General features: G+C 42.8%; 1 protein-coding gene across 2 annotated transcripts in view; it reads left to right on the top strand.

Moving 5' to 3' along the window:
• The window catches only part of LOC124286844, a 71,883-nt gene that overhangs the window by 20,585 nt on the left and 34,820 nt on the right, over positions 1–16,478 (top strand). The window contains exon 1 of one of the 2 annotated variants that reach the window (XM_046723287.1): positions 6,527–6,570. The exons of the other annotated variant lie outside the window; for it this stretch is intronic. The gene's annotated coding sequence lies outside the window, so the exon portion shown is untranslated. Of the gene's footprint in view, positions 1–6,526; positions 6,571–16,478 lie in introns of those variants that run through there. 2 annotated transcript variants of the gene reach the window in all.

Genomic DNA, 16,478 nt, shown 5'->3' with positions numbered 1-16,478 from the left:
AAGCCTCTCTTTGTAATTTCAAATGACCAATAAACACAGCTGTAGCAAATTAGGAGCCACGTGACCATGCGGATAATCCGAAATATTTGCCCCGTTTTATTTCATAGTCAATATGAGCGAGTGAGTTTAGATTTAAAGTCACATCGGCAATGTTTCAGCCATATCGTGACTAAAACTAGTTCTAAATTCAAAATACATACACATAATATATAAAACCCTGTCAAAGGAGAACAGTAAAATTACTAGATTATCACAAAATGAGTTAAAACAAGCTGGCATATATATTTAAAAGAAGAAAAGTATAGGGGCAATAACATTTGCTATTTGCTATTGATCGCCAACAACTGAAGGTAGATCACCAGGGACCATGTAGTCCATGTGAAAATCGAGTTTCTATAAATCTCTAATTTAAACACACGCTGTGTTTTTACTGATAAAAAATGTTAATAAACTGATACACTTTCAATTCAAAACAATTTTACACGGAATCGAACACACCTGTACTAGTTCAGTGCATAATTTCGAATTGCAGAATCGGAAAATCCATTTCATTTCAGTAGCTTTTCCTGGAATTTTGCGGAGGGCCGACTTCCTTAGAATCGGTTCGAGAGGCGTGTTCAGTAACAGTACCGTGAGTGCTGAGCGCTGAGGGTACCGTCGTATCACTTTGCGTTCATTATTTTTTGAAACTTTGCATGTACATTACCTAAGTACTGAAGAGGTGCCTTCTGATTTCTGAAAATATTATTATTTTTCGTTTCCATGGAAATGAGTTTGATTTGGATTCAGTACAGGGATGGGTGAATAGGATGGGAAAGGGAGATATATCATCTTTTGATGACTCAATACTATCCGCAATAAAAAAGAAGCAATATAGGACTATGTTTCCTCCGTCCGTCCCAAGTACTTTATTTCCAGACATGGTTAGACATGATAAGACCTTTGATATGAAATGTCATATACTGTAGATTAGAGTACCGTATTTGCGAGTACCGATTTCCAATAGAAGCCAGTGTCAAAAAGACTGAGGTGTGGTCATCGTGATGCTCTTCAAATCACCATCACCCCCGAAATGAGCTCACGTCCTTCTCGCTAAATTTCTTAATTTACTCAAGTGCCACAGCGCTGCCGGTAAGGAATATTACATTTGAATAAAGATCCATATTGCCATGCTATATATTTGATGACTTGGGTGCAGTCCCGGTAGGGATCGGCAGTCATTTGATCGTCAGTCATGTGATAGCGAGCGGTTATATGTCGCAGTGAACTTGGTCAATAAATAACCCAATACATTGTACACCTGCACGTTTCTTCCTGTCAGTACATGCTGGTAGTGTATCTACGCTTTAGACTCAGCTGAATATAACCAAAATATGGTCATGTGACCGCTGACGCCTACCCGGACAGTATTCCAGCATAGTTCACGTGTGCTTGTATCCACCCAAGATACTGAAACTGATACAACAACAAACCCGTTAAACGTTATATATTTCAAATGTAAGAAAGTCCCTATCTTTTAGGGTCAAGAGAAATATCCCCACTCAGTAGCAAAGTGTCTCCAAAAGTCAAGAAGGTCTCTCCCCTATGTAACATGCAACAGAGGGTCGCTGTCACATTTCAACAAAAGCTTCCCTGATATTTTACTATAGGACAATCACTTGAGAAAAAGGCCTTTGTCACTGCAGGAGCAAACTGTCTGGCTGACAACTATCCTTTGATTAATCACAGCAAGCATAGGCTAACTTTGAAAAAGTGCACGGTGTTCAATGACAGTTACATCTTTATCTAATTTGCATGATACAATTGGTTTGGTTTGGTTCTTGTTTAACACCACACACATATTCCAGCTATATGGCAGCGGGCAGTCAATAATAATGTCAGACAGTCTAGTGATCAACATCATGAGCATCTTTCTACGCCCGCACACCCATGTCCAAAGTGTGGAACATGATTCAAAAGATTAAGGGCAAAGGGTCAAAATCAGGAGTTCACCACCTGAAAGATGGTGACTCCCTCCTAACATATAAATCTGAAATTGCAAACAAACTTGGCGAAACTTTGGCAAACCACTCCTCCTCATCAAATTATAACCCTCATTTCCAGAAATACCAAACCCAACAAGAAAAGAAACCAGTCAATTTTAACTCTGATAATGGGGAGGATTACAACGAAACGTTTTCCCTCCATGAATTACGTACTGCCCTAGGACAGGCACACGACACTGCGGCAGGAGCTGATAAAATTCATTATCAGCTTCTGAAACACCTCCCTGACTCAGGCTTGGAAACACTCCTAAATATATTTGATGACATCTGGACATCCGGACACTTCTCCCCTGCGTGGCACAATGCCATTATCATCCCTATACCAAAACCCGGCCACGATCATACTGATCCCTCAAACTACCGTCCTATATCACTAACTAGCTGCGTTTGCAAAACCCATGGAGCGCCTGGTCAACAATCGATAAATCTGGTACTTGGAGACCAATAACCTCCTCAGTGACCTCCAATGTGGTTTCCGAAAAAACCGAAGTACCATTGACCATCTGGTGCGTCTGGAATCATTCATCAAAAACTCCATTGTCAACAAACAACATACCGTATCTATCTTTTTCGACTTAGAAAAAGCATATGATACAACGTGGAAACATGGTATCCTAAAAGATTTACACGAGTTTGGATTGAGGGGTAGACTACCTCAATTCATATCTCAGTTTTTAAATAACAGACAATTTCAAGTTCCGGTTGGTTCCACACTGTCTGACTATTTCCACCAAGATCAGGGCGTCCCCCAAGGCAGCATCCTGTCTGTCACACTTTTTAGCATCAAAATTAACAGCCTCACTAACGTTCTGAACAGTTGCGTTGATGGGTCCCTTTTCGTGGATGACTTCAATATTTCATGTCGTGGTAAGAACATGCACGCAATAGAAAGGCAGCTACAACTCTGCCTTAACAAAATCCAAAAGTGGGCCAATGAAAATGGTTTTAAGTTTTCAAAATCCAAAACAAATTGTATTCACTTTTGTCGTACATACAAACCACACAAGGATCCAGACCTAACTTTAGATGGTACTCCCATCAAGGTAGTAGAAGAGGCCAAATTCCTTGGACTCATATTCGACCGCCACCTGACATTCTTACCATACATAAAATATTTGAAAACAAAGTGCTTGAAGGCTCTAGACTTGCTAAAAGTAGTCTCAAATACAGAGTAGGGAGGGGATCAGACCACCCTCCTTCACTTGTACACATCATTAGTTCGCAGTAAACTAGATTATGGCTCCATTGTCTACGGTGGAGCCTGCAAAAGCAATTTAGAAAAAATAGACTCTATCCACCACCAAGGGCTGAGGCTCTGCCTGGGAGCTTTTAGGACCTCTCCGGTAGACAGTCTATATGCGCGGAGGCCAATGAACCTTTCCCTTGAACAACGCCAAGATTAAACTCTCACTGCAGCATATCACTAAATTACGCTCAAATGAGTCCAATCCAGCATACACTTGTGTTTTCAACCCGCCTATGAAAACTTATTTCCTAAACTGCCAAGCCTGGTTCCACCACTTGGAATCAGGATCAAACCACACATATCTGCAGCTAAAATTGATCTCAACATCATTGCACCATACCGACTTCTGTCCTCACCACCATGGCAAATGGTGAAACCACAGGTCGATCTTACCCTCACCAAACTCAAAAGTCTGAAACAAATCCCTTTGGTGTTCCAACAGGAATACAACCAGTTACGTTCGAAGTATAACACTCACAGATCCATTTTCACAGACGGATCCAAGGACGATGGCCAAGTTGCCAGCGCTACAGTCATCGGAGCCAAGACTGTCTCCTCTAGGATCCCCGACAACAGTTCCATTTTCACAGCTGAAGCCAAAGCTATCTTCTCAGCTTTGACCTACATTCAACAGCAAAATCAGTCCAAAAACTTCATCGTTTTCACAGATTCATTATCCTGCCTTCAAGCACTTCAAAATGTGACTTCAAGTCGCCAAATCATCCTGGACATATTAGAACTTTACAACGACCTTTCTACTGGCCAATGTGACATCGTCCTCTGCTGGTTGCCGGGTCACGTCGGCATAGCAGGTAACACCAAGGCCGATCCTGCAGCAAAAGCAGCTCTTGACAAGCCTCTATCTCCACTGCTAATCCCGTACAGTGATTTCAAACCCACTATCAAAAGCTATACTCGGGACTTGATGCAAAAAAGGTGGGACACTCAAGCAGGAAGAAACAAACTCCATGAATTGAAGCCAACAATCGGTTATACCTACTTGGGTTATCAGTCAAGACGCGATGAGGTAATTTTACGACGATGTCGTATTAGCCACAGTCGATTTACACATGACTATCTGCTGAAAACGGATGGGGATGGACCCCCCATGTGTGTCTCTTGCGGTGAGGTTTTCACCATCAAGCATATTCTGCTTGAATGCGTGGACTTATCGTCTGCAAGGGACTTATGATGCAACATTATGATGCAACAAACCTAAACGATCTGTTCTCCCGCGTGAGCGCTCATCTCATAGTGAACTACCTGAAGGAAGTTGATCTGTATCACAAATTGTAACTGTGAAATGTAACAACCATAAATTGTAACTATGAAACGTGACTAACAAATTGCCTGCCTATAAATTTGATGCTATGGCTTTCTTTGCTTTTAAATGACAATGTAATCAATATATGTCCTTGAAATTAAACTCATTCCGAGTATGTACTTACAATGTTTACTAATGCAAACTTGTTCCCGTCACTATATGGCTGGAATAATGCCGATGTGACGTAAAGCCCAACTCAACTCAACTCAACTCTTTCTACGCAGTTGAAATACGATGACATTTGTCAGCCAAGTCTACCCGATCCCGTTAGTCGCCTCTTACGACAGGCATGGGTAGCTGAAGATCAGTTCTAACCCGGATCTTCACTGGTATGGGTTAATTCAGTTTCTTCAGTATAGTATATGGAAACATCAAGTCATAGGTATATGCGAAGGGCAGACTGCAGCACAGAAGGTTAATGGTGAATGATTCGGTAGCCATCAGTTTCTTTGCTTCTGTGAAAGAAATATGATAAGTGTATTTAAGTTTCAGGATTTAAGACTGTGTCGAAAAACATAGACAAGATTTTGAAAAGGACATGTTGGCATTGGAACAGTCAGTGCAATAGTAACACGCTGCATAGTCCAAATTCATACACCCAATACACAAAAAAGTTCTCTAGTTTCAGAAACAAAAGACAGTCAGTATCTTGTGTGCCCCTCCGCCCACCTGGACGACCTTTTGAACCCTCGTCCTCATTGAGTATGCAAAACGCTGATTCCGAAGTTGGGGCAATCTGTTCCATTCTTGGTGCAATGTTTGCTCTAATGCATAAATATTCTGGACTGGCGGATATCTCTGACGAACCTGTCCAAAACATGTTCGATAGGTTTCAAATCAGGGCTCCTGACTGGCCATGGAAGGGTGGTAACGGCTTCTTGATGCAGGAAATCAATGACTTCGTGTGCACGATGTCGCCTGGCGTGGTCATCCATAAAGATTGGTCTTGTTGATAGGTGATAATTATCAATGTGAGACACTACATGATTCCTCAAGATTTCTTCTCACTGTGACAAGCTGAAGTTTGCAGTCACACGACACACAGCCCCATTTCATTAATGATCCTCCGGCCAATGGAACTTCTTCCAGGATGTTCCTTTGAGCATATGCCACGTTCCTTCTGTCGCCATACACGCATCCTTCCATCAGTAACAAACAGCAATGACCGGCTCTCGTCTGAAACATGGATCTTCCTCCAAGAAGCCAGGTTCCATCGATGCCGGCCACGACACCCACGTAATCTTGCAGTAGAGTGATTTAGGACAATAGGTATGCGTTTTAGCCCAGTTTTCTAACAAGAGTGAATGATAATTGAAACTGTATTTTTATGACAAGGGGGGTGCCATATGCTCCAAACTTGTTACCCGTATGACTTGTTGCATTGAGACACCTTATCGGTTATTGTTTTAATTTATTTTCACAATGTTGTAATGTGATGATGTTTAAGATATTGAGAGAGAAAAAGTATATGGTGTTGCGATAAAAGTATATGGTGTTTTTTCCACGCGTATTGGTCATAATTTTGGAACGTGACCCTGGATTACGTTATAAATATCATACATAGTTACTCTGGTCATATGTGAAGTTGCTTATGTATATAATAAAATGTCAGGAAAACAAATTATACAAGAGTGATACTCAGATTGTTCATGCTGAATGGAAACCTTTTGACAACTAAGCTTTGATAATCACAGAGTTAGTGTTCCAAAATCTAACTTTGCAACCATGACACAGAACTTGATATGACTGAGACATCGGACCTCGTCCCATGCAGTACAATTGACAGCTTAACCTATTTACGGACTGTAGAAAGAATACCAAGTGTAGAAGGATGTAAAGCCGGCAGTGTGAACTGTGATTGGATATCTCTTAACACGTGGTCAGGGTGTGAGTTGTTGCACACACTGCAGCGGGTAGATAACCTGAGGTGCACTCGAACTGACATGGATGTTGAGGTACGTGGTTAATACATAAGGTAAATAGTTTTCCTCACTAACGAGAGAAGAGTATTTCTTAGTAGTTTCTAATTCAGGGCGACTTAAGCTGCCAGGGAAAACTAGATAACGTCATTTACACGATAACACTTTCGCGGCATTTTGCAGCACTATCGCACCACTTTCACTCCAGAAGGCGACATGTTCGAGCCACAATTTGCACGATGTTCCACTTTGAAGGTAGAACATCATCATTAAAATTTTGGTGTCCTAATGAATTTTGTAACAAGGGATGGGCACAATAAACATAACTGCTTAAGATAGTTTCATAAATATTTCCCCTTCTTCATGCCCATATCTGAAATTATAGTGACGATTTGGTATGGACGAAGTACTTAATTTCATGCCATTTAAGACGATTTGTTTCTTTCGAATGTATAATTATTTGCCATTTCATCGGCACGATTTTACAGCAAGCGGTCTATCATTCCCCATGTCAAGCATTTATTGCACTTAGAAACCCTGGTATTTATCCTAATGAACAGTATGTAATCAATCCATTAAACCTGAACCCATGTTGTGTATGTATATACTTATAACATAACTGTACTGTGTTTGATGAATTGGGAACGTATACCGGTGGTATTAGGATTGTGTTGACAATGGTATACAGGTTTTGGTTGACAATGGTATGAATTGAAATGGTTGAGGATGTGGCAGTAATGAGTTGACAGTGACAAGTGGTATGAGGATTACTGACTGACTGAGTGAGTTTGGTTTTACGCCGCTTTTAGCAATATTCCAGCAACATCACGGCGAGTGACACCAGAAATGGGCTTCACACATTGTGCCCATGTGGGGATTCGAACCCAGGTCTTCGGCGTGACGACCCAACGCTTTTACCATTAGGCATGGTATGAATTGAAAATGGTTGAAGATGTGGCAGAAATGAGTTGACAATATAGCTTTACTTAAATTTGCGGCTATATAACCACAGGTATACGTTCCCAATTCGTCAAACACAGTACAGTTATCCCTATTCTAATTCAACTCGTTTTACGCTGTTTTTCGTGAAAGAAATTGATTATTTAAACCAGGTCAAACTTCCTCTAGGTCAAAGGTTAATCATATCACTGGTTGAACTTCCACAATCGCCAGAAAAGGTAGTTCCCTTTTCAAACTTCAACACGGTTCTGATGTGCCCACTGGCTAAATCTGACAATGATGAGTAAGTCATAGTGTTATAGCTAAACTGGATGGAATTATCATGAAACTGCCCTCTAGTTATCAGAAATGAGCGGGTCGCTACACATGATAATGGCCAGCTGATTCCTTACGACGGGCCATTAACAGTTCTGTTGTCACAGCAGGTGACGTCACGCTCCATAATGACGTCATAAATCTTGTTCCGTGATCTAACAGCGTTGGGTCAACAGCCCATTGTGAGTAAGTTGTTAGAAATTAAAATTAAATTTAGGATACTGTTTTGTCTTTTTTAATGCAAATTCCATCCATTTAAGCGGGATAGGGGAGTTAATTGACCTAGGGCTTCTGCAAATGACAATGCCCTGAAAAACAGCGTTACCCGAATAGTGTAGGGATACACAGGTTTTGGTGAATCGGTTTTCAAACTGATTATAAGGTCGGAAAGTTATAGCATTGACCAATCAGAACTCGTGGAACATACTAAGTTGAATTAGAATCATATGTAAACATCTGATCTGAACACTCATGATATGTCATACTTCAAATTGAACTGGAACAGTAACGTTGTTCATGCTATCAGGATATTGAAGGATATATATGCTTTGGGGTGAATGGGTCAGAGAACATTTTTATGGCACAAATTATGCTTTAATGACAAGTTTAATGATGAGAAACATATAACCGCGAGGCTATTTTATCAGTAACTCTGTTAGCTCTCCAGACAGGCAATTGCCATGATTGCACACTTTGTATGTAAATCTTGAGGGACAATCGTTAATTTGCATGAGCATGAATTTGCATGAGCATGCTACATCAATATAATATGATACCAATTTGAAAGAGCAGGTTCTCCTTGTCGAGTCCTTTTCTAATGATATTGGCATGGCATTTGGACTCGACAAATAGTGAATGATTGATTGGTCAAGTTACAAGTGGAAGGAGGTATTGAGCAACTTGTGTAAGATCAGACCTTCACCTATCGTGGAATGCAAGTTCGGGACACAAGCTCCAGAATGCACGAGATTCAAGACAAACTCTTGCTTAAAAGAAAATCTGGAGCTCAGAGCTAAAGGCTCGAAACATGGTTAAACCCACCAATACTTTTGCTGTGCCAGTCCTTTCCTATTCCTTTAGTAGTATACACAATGGTGATACGATTACAGGTCCTCCAGGAATTAAAAAAATGAGCCTTTGAGAAGTCCCTATAATCGTATCCCCATTGTGTATACTACTACTACAACTGAGGTGCATGCAAAATTTGACGAAAATCGGTGAAATAGTTTAGGAGATACTGACTTTTGAGTAAGCATGGGGTCGGTCGGGAAAAGGTAAAATGTTCATATATTTGTCGTAATTAAGTCTTAATTAATCTAAGGAAGTCAAAGAGAGTTTTCCCAATGCCGTTTTTCTATAGCGTAACCATCTACCGAGATGCATGCAAAATCTCACGAAAATCAGTTGAATAGTTTCGGAAATAATCACTTTTTAGTGAACATGGGGTCGGTCTGGCGAAAGGCTAACAATCCAACGTATTGTCGTAGTTCCCCGAGCTGCCTTGCTACCATCTCGTTAGGACGTACTTGTAGCGATGTGAGAGCTGTCTTAATGTGAATGAAATGCAGGTCTCGGCAGTCGTCACCTCGCTACTGTCTCGGTTTGCTCTGAGCGAGCGCTGTGGATGAGTATAAGTGTGTGTCTCGGCTCGACTATGATGTACGGTCGGCTGACTAGCGAGGCGACAGCTATTTTAATCTGAATGAAAACGCAGCTCTCGGCAGTCCTCGCGAGGGGTTGCTGTGGACGGACGTGTGTGCGTGCGTGCGTACGTGTGTGTGTGTGTCTCGGCTTGGTGTACGGATGGCTGACTGGCTGGCTACATTAAGCAGAAAATAAACATGCAAGACTGATAAAAATCATGATGAGAAACTGTCAACATACGGCGGGCGATGTGTTAAGGGACTGTGTAGTGAGGTACTTGTAGCGATGTGTTAGCTGTCTGAGGTAAACGAAACGCGGGGGTTACCGTCTCGGGGGTTGTTCTGAGCAGTATGTGTGTGTGTGTGTGTGCGCGTGCGTGCGTGCGTGCGTGTCTGTGTGTACCTCCCGGGAGTCGACTCGGTCTGGCTGGCTATGTTATGTTGATGTCCGGCGAAACAGTTTATTGTGAATCTATGATTTGCTTGGTTTTCATAATGAAGGCTTGTCGGGCCTGTTCCTATCCTTGCACGATTTTTTTTCTGGTCTTCGCTGATGATTGCGTTTTTACGACACTTGGTCCGAATCTCTTGTTTCATTTTGTGATGTTTTGCGATTTCTGAGAGCACCAAACGAAACTCGTAGGACAAATCATGGCGAATTCTATCGATGAACATCCTGTTGTTAACTATGGATTTACTGATATTTGACCATCATGGGTAGTAGGTGATGTCGCAGAGCGCGACTTTGAGCTGATCAGACGTGTTATCAATGGCGTGCAGCAGTGGAATGGACTCGCTGCTCGTGATTCCCGGAAGCGTCACGTACATATTGAAAAAAGTAAGATATGTATACTATATACAACAATATGTACAAACCGGGAGTGTTTTATTCTAAAAGCGATACTACCGATCTCACGCAACCGAGTATTGTGGTCGATGCAAAGGATGGTTTACATTTCATTTCATTGACGTGTTTAGAAAATTACGGGTTTTCAGTCACGAATGTGAAAACGGTACATGCTTGTTTCCACAACCCAATGCAGTTTTGGCAGAATCAATTCAATTTCGCTGTGTGGTGCACGAAAACTGGGTGCGGCATGACATTGAACGACACTCGTCGTGGTCTGTATTCTCGTTTCACATGTACTACCAGATCAGACGTATTTTGAAAGAGATCGGCCTCCCGAATCCGTACTATCGATGTGCATAGGAACGCGTTTGCAGTGAATTCAAACTAGATGGTCGATTGGCGGGTCCGAACCACGGTTTGGGCATTCCTATCATTCACAACATGTGTCTCACGAAAGCCAGCAAACAGCTGGTGAAAGATTGGGGTGACAAGTCGTATCATTTCGTCACGACGAACGAGTGCAACGACGATTACATGGCTTCGGATGACAGCAAGGATTACCGCATTTGGAGGTTTGAGCAGGGACCCACGGACGATTGGAAAACGTTCATGCTGGACACTTTGAAAGGGTTTACCCATGCTGGAGTTGTCAGATTGAACGATTCGATACGAACGTACGTGTGGGCCATGCTGGGCGCTCAGACGGAAATGCGTGGGTCCTGAAGGGATGGCTTACAACGCGCAGACACAGTTCGTGGCTAATATTGAGGATGCCATTGCTAGACTGGTCGATCTACCGAGTGCCATCGAACGCCATGAAAACGCACTGGAATATGCCCATTCAAAAGTCGACTACGTGTTTGGCGCGAGATTGTACATGGCTCCGAGCGACATGCAACTGAGGGTTAACAGAGTGGTGGGCTACAACAACGAAATCGCCACCAGCAATCAAAAGTTAGGTTTGAACCCAGACGTCAATAACGCGTCAAGTCGTGCTGCATTACTAAAAAACGGGGATCGTGGCATCGGCACCGGAATAGTAGCACCACAACGACAACAACAACAGCTGCTGCCTCTGCAAGTGCAGGCAAACAATCAGCCGCATGTCGATCGTAAAACGGCTCTGGTGGTCGGGGGTATCTCGGTAGGACTGTGCCTCATTTGGTTAAAAATTCCTTAGTGGAGCCGTGCACCAGACCCGCCACGGCCACAACGAAAGCCCACTGGTTTCAACAAGAAGCCTAACAACCAGAAAACGATGCTGCCCAAGATGCCCGTCAGCGCTACGACCAGGGTCCATATGATAAAGCTCAAAGTCGTGAGAATGCTGGTGATGGTGATCCCTTGTTCCTGGAACAGCATTCGGATCCTGTCGGCCAACGTGGTGTCCTCATTCAACACTCGTTCGATGGTTTCGCGCATGCGGCTGATCTACGATCAGAGGGCTTCCCGGTAGGAGGAAGCGGCTTCCAATCGGGTCCGTCTCTCATCTTCCAGGTCGCGCAATCTTTCCTCGATGATTGTTTTCATGGCTTCGTCGTCCACGATCCTGAGTTTTCTTTTCTCGCGAGCGATGTATTTCATTCTGTTTACTCATGAGTTCTCCACACACGTTTTTCCAGGCTTCGTCTAGATCCCGAAGTTCCCTATGAGGAAATTCGAAACCGGGCAAGGGTTTGTTCGAGTATGTGGCAAATAATTTTTCGATTTCGTCTGAAGCTTCTTTGGCGCGCATTTCTATGGGATCGGCACCGAGTTCAGTCCATACGTTTTGCAGATCTCAGACGACCTTCAGGGGAAGTTGTTTGGGTCATGCGCAGCCGAAATCTTGCAGGTTTAATTCGTCGTTGATCAGCTGACTGCCACCATGGCGACTGGCTAGTGTAGACATGTGTTGTTCATGAGATTGAACTCCATATGAGCTTTCAATCGCAGCGTCCCTTCGTTGTTGATTTTGAACTTGGGATAGTCGCGGCCCTATGGTTCGATGTAATTTTTATCACACTTTCGGCCATCGTAATAATCGTTTCCCACAGTGTCCCCCATGTATCATCTTGTTCAACTTGACTTTCATCTCGCTGTGTTTCGCGTGCATCAGATTATATTTTATTAGACTTAAAAATCGTTTGTTACATTATAAGATGGAGTGCAACGAACTGCTCAAACAAATGATGTTGGATGATAATGACAACAATAACAAAAAACGACAAGCAAGAGAGACTGGTAGCGCTCGTGGTTCGCAGCAAAGCCAAACAATACTTGGGTGGGGGCGACCACACTCCTGAAAAAATTCACAAAATGCCAACCGATGAAATCGACAAGCTGTATGCGAGATACGAGCCAGACTCGGCGCCGAAAACCATACGATCGGTCCTGATGCAGATCTATGCTGGCGGAGCGTCGTACTTCCTTCCCATTCCGCCGGAACGTTGACTTTACCAGTGGGAAGATCTCGACAAAGATCCGTTCATCGAGCATGCTTTGAGCTGCATGCTGTACCACAGATACGGCATGTTTTTAGCTCCGTTGACAGCGGCGATCATCACGGCAAAGCATTGTCAATTTAAAGAAGAAAATAATGATACCAACATAAAACAAGATGTCGGAGGAGGAGAATGCTGTCTCCAAACAACAACAGACTATGACAGAGGAACAACAAGTGATTGATAAGAACATGAAATAATCCAAAAAAAAAAGTAGCCGCCGGTCGCAAAGGCTGGTTAGTTAAACAGCAGAGGAAAAACAAAACTTATCGTCAATGGACCCCGTACACGATAGCAGCTGCTGCATGCATCGTCATTGTAACAACAACCGCATTTCTATACAAACTCATGATGACGACGGCACCACAGCAAGCACCAAAAAAAATCAATTTGAAGTAAACCCTCACATCATGTTATAACAAAGCGATGTCGACGACAGATAGAAAAACGTTCGTCAACAATGCGTATCACGCTGTCGTGGTCAGCTTACTGGCTGAAAGGCTACGAGTGATTGAGCAAAATGATCACCAAACAACCGGCACCCAAGCTGGACTTCAACCTGCACGACGCAGGCTGCTCCTGTTCAAATTGGGATTGGCGACAGCCACCAAAGACATGTTCGTCAAGCAAGGCATCATTCCGGAAAACATATTGAAGTAATATCGCATACATTAAAAATACAAACATCATGGCCACGATTGTTATGATGGTCGGCGGTGCATTAGTCAACGCCCTCGCATTTTCAGGCAGCTATTATCTCTTCTCCAAATTACGAACGTGGATTGTCACGATTTGGCCGTGGAGAAACTGCAAGCAGTGCAAGCCGAGAACACCAAAAAACAAGCGCAGAGAATACAATTCATCAACGACCAACTCGTGCGTGAAAACCACGCCGTCAAAACGTTCAAGAACGTCGACGACGCCATGTGAGAATACTACCTGCTCACCGGCAATGACTCGAACCTCTCGACGATGAACCCCCTACCTTCTTGCAGTTTTACACACCTTCCCGAAACAGAAAAGAGACTACCGACTGCTCGGAATAAATTGTGATATGTTTACATGTGATTCATTTTCAAAAACTCGTCAGTAAGAAGGGTGACAGAGTTATCTGCCAAACTATGTAGCGAACGACCTATTAGAGATTTGACTTCGCATCTAAACATAGCGAAAAAAACTATTAGAGATTTGATCTCGCACCTTACTATAACGAAAAACCTATTAGAGATTTGACTTCACATCTGAATATAATTATTTTTCATTTAGAAAAAAGTTTTCACACATTGATATAGCAACGAACGAAAATCCTATTAGAGATTTGACTTCACATATGATAAAAAAAACCTATTAGAGATTTGACTTCGCATCTGGATATAGCAACAATGCCAACTGTTCGAGAACTGAAAAGGATTGCCAAAGAATGAGGAGTGATCGGTTACTCCCGTTTGAGGAAACCTCTGCTGCTGAAATTGCTTGGCATCATCGACAAACGACGACAACCCACGTTAAAACAACTCAAGTTCCGAGTTAAGGAACGTAGGCTCACAGGTTTTTCGCTCATGAGGAAAGCCGAGCTCGTCGAACTGCTGGAGGAACAAAAACCCGTCGAACTACGGTTCACGTGAATGAAGCGCGCTGTAGGTAAGTATCTGAGAGGATGGAGGATGGACATCGACAAAAACATGGCAACGAGGAACTGAACAATCTTGGAAGCCTCAAAACTTAAACTCACGGTGAAAATGCCGCTGGAAAAACAGCAGACGGACGGCACCAATGATCACACCCAGCCTTACTTCAGCGGCAAGCAAGAAGTAGCGACACAACCTGAGTCTGTTGACGCGTCTATCGACACCTCGTTTGCAAAAATACAAGAATCCCTGGAACGCTTCACCCACATGGGTTCGAGCTGGGTCGTGGACACGATCAAGACGGTCTACCTGGACGTAGTGAACTACATGCCGTTCAAAGGGGGGTCGTACATAGACTTCCCACCGTACTACAAGAAAAAACAAGCCATCGTTAACCCTAAAACCACCAACGACAACGATATTAATAATTACTGTGTGGCGGTGGCCATCATAGCCACCAGATTCGAACCAACAGGCAATCCGTGTAGATGCTCCAGCTATCCATCGACCGAGGCATCCGAGTCCGACTTCATGGGCGTAAAACGCTTAGCACCCATCTCCTACTGGACCAGATTCGAAAAACTAAAAAATTTTGCTGTCAATGTCTTCAGACACGAAGGCATTAAAAAAACCATCGTGCACCGAATCAGCTCCATGTTCGATGATGTGCGCAGAATTAATTTATTCATGACCCAGCGTGACGACAAGTATCTCTACAAGGCGATTACAAGTATGAGCAGTCTGTTGCATGATCAGTTGCATAAGCATAAGGAAAAGAAACACTTCTGTGAACGGTGTCTGCATGGCTTCACACGAGCCGACCTGCTGGAATTGCACCGAGAGTATTGCCAAGGCGTGGGACAGACGGCCGTCCGAATCGATATGCCGACCGAAAACAACGTCTTGGAATTCGTCAACTACAAACATCAAATGCCCGTGCCTTGAATCATCTATGCCGACTTCGACGCCCTCATAAAAAATGTTGACACCGTCGCTCAGTCGCCAGACAAAAGTTTCACTCACAAAACGCAGGAACACGAAGCTTGCGGGTTCGGTTATGTGGTCGTCCGATATGATGGACGAACGAACGCTCCCGTCATTTACCGAGGTCAACCCACCCGTTTACGTGGGGATGAGCATCCTAGACTTATCCAAACACTTGATGTACGATTTCTACTACAACGAGTTGAAAAGCAGTACGACAAGTGCGAAATGCTGTACACGGACACAGATTCCCAAGATATGATGTATTCCATCAAGAAAGCCGACGACAAGGAAATCCGAGTGAGTGAGTGAGTGAGTTAATATTTAACGTCACATCGGCAATATTTCAGCCATATCGTGACGAGAAATGTTTTATATAAATAATAAATTAAAGTTGCTAAAGAATCAGTCAGCGAAGGACTGTAAAATAACTAGAGTATCACAGATGGAGTCTAAAACTAGCATGAACATGTTAAACTATTTTGTTTATGAAGACAATACAATATAAAAACGGGCTATAGATCGCCAACAACTGAAGGTAGATCACCATACTAGGAACCATGGGGACTTACATTACTTTTTGGTACCTGCATGGACCCTAGTTGGATTTACACCATCCCTTCAGCCATTGGCGACAGAAGAGAAATCTAGCCATAAATTAAAAACACACTTATTCTACGATTAAAAAGGAGGTACACTTAGATTGACTAAATGTTTGGGGACTTACGTACCCTCTCAGGACGACAATAATTTTACAATACTTCAACCCCCTTTGAGGATACAGCCACTAACAATCTCAGTTGCCAATCTAAACTACCAATAATAAAATATATATCTATTTACAAATCACTCAACAAATCTAATTCTTTTAAAAATGCAATAATTAAATGAGAACTGACATTATTAAAAAGATCCTTCAGAGTTTTGGATTTGAAATAGATATCCCTTGTGATGGAATATTCAATGCAGTCAAGCAAGACATGCTTGACTGTGATTCTTTCATCACAAGGGATGCAAAACGGATGATCTTCGCCTTTAAGCAAATATTCATGGGTATATCTAGTATGGCCAATGCGACATC

This window comes from Haliotis rubra, unplaced genomic scaffold (assembly GCF_003918875.1).
Source record: "Haliotis rubra isolate DU_JTF1 unplaced genomic scaffold, ASM391887v1 Scf393, whole genome shotgun sequence".
Classification (NCBI taxonomy): domain Eukaryota; kingdom Metazoa; phylum Mollusca; class Gastropoda; order Lepetellida; family Haliotidae; genus Haliotis; species Haliotis rubra.
The sequence above is the reverse complement of the archived record's forward strand: the minus strand, read 5'-3'. Positions and strand labels throughout refer to the sequence as shown.